Below are 669 nucleotides of genomic sequence, written 5' to 3' on the forward strand. Positions count from 1 at the left end.
TTCATGACATGCTTTCAAATTCCCTCATCATCCTAGTTGTCTTCCTCAGGACACATTTTAGTTTTCTAAAAATCTGGTACCCAGAACTGAACAGAATAGTCTAGATGTGATCTTATCAGGACCAAGTCTAACAGAACTATTATCTCCCTTGCTCTGGTCATTATATTCATTAATTTAAAAAAAATACCATTATTTTTGCTCTTTCCCTATTGCTACTGAGTGAAGTGGAGGCAGAAGCTCCTGGATATTTTCAAGATTTAGCTTCACCTGCTAACCACTGACATGACCAAGGAAGGTTTTGCAGCTGGTGTAATGGATGTTAACACTGTTCACAAGAAGTGCTGAAAACTGCAGTCATCCATGATGGCTTAGTTTGTGGAATTTGTGAAGCTGCCTTGGACAAATGCCAAGCCCATCTTTGTGTTTTTGCTTCCAACTGTGATGAACCCATGTTTGCAAAGTTGATTGAGGCCTTGTATGCTGAACATTGAATCAACCTGATCAAGGTTGATAACAACAAGAAGCTGGGTGAATGAATAGGTCTCTGTAAAAATGACAGAGGGAAAACCCAGTAAAGTGACTGGCTGCAGTTGTGTTGTTATTAAGGACTATGGCAAGGAATCTCAGGCCAAAGATATTATCAGAGAATATTTTAAATGCAAGAAATGA

General features: G+C 38.9%; 1 pseudogene; it reads left to right on the forward strand.

Annotated features, from left to right (window-relative positions):
• The first annotated feature begins 282 nt into the window (after window positions 1-282).
• On the forward strand, window positions 283-669 carry LOC100925427 (annotated as a pseudogene).

This window comes from Sarcophilus harrisii, chromosome 3 (assembly GCF_902635505.1).
Source record: "Sarcophilus harrisii chromosome 3, mSarHar1.11, whole genome shotgun sequence".
Taxonomy (NCBI): Eukaryota; Metazoa; Chordata; class Mammalia; order Dasyuromorphia; family Dasyuridae; genus Sarcophilus; species Sarcophilus harrisii.